Here is a 215-nt window from a genome sequence, read left to right as displayed (position 1 = left end):
CGCCCAGGGAGTTTGGGAAGGGAACGATCCCTGCACTCCCAGTGACCATCTCCACAATGCACTGCAGCATCCTGATGCAAGTCCTTTGCTGCCGGAAGGGCCAAAGGCAGCAGCCAAGGCATGTCCTGGTCCACAGCACAGTGGTGAGGAGAGCCCCAGCCCAGGAGGGAACAGGGAACCAAGTGGAAGCGGCTGGACGCCCCTAGGGAGGCTCT

Source organism: Nestor notabilis, unplaced genomic scaffold, assembly GCF_000696875.1.
Source record: "Nestor notabilis isolate BGI_N333 unplaced genomic scaffold, ASM69687v1 scaffold26907, whole genome shotgun sequence".
Classification (NCBI taxonomy): domain Eukaryota; kingdom Metazoa; phylum Chordata; class Aves; order Psittaciformes; family Psittacidae; genus Nestor; species Nestor notabilis.
The sequence above is the reverse complement of the archived record's forward strand: the minus strand, read 5'-3'. Positions refer to the sequence as shown.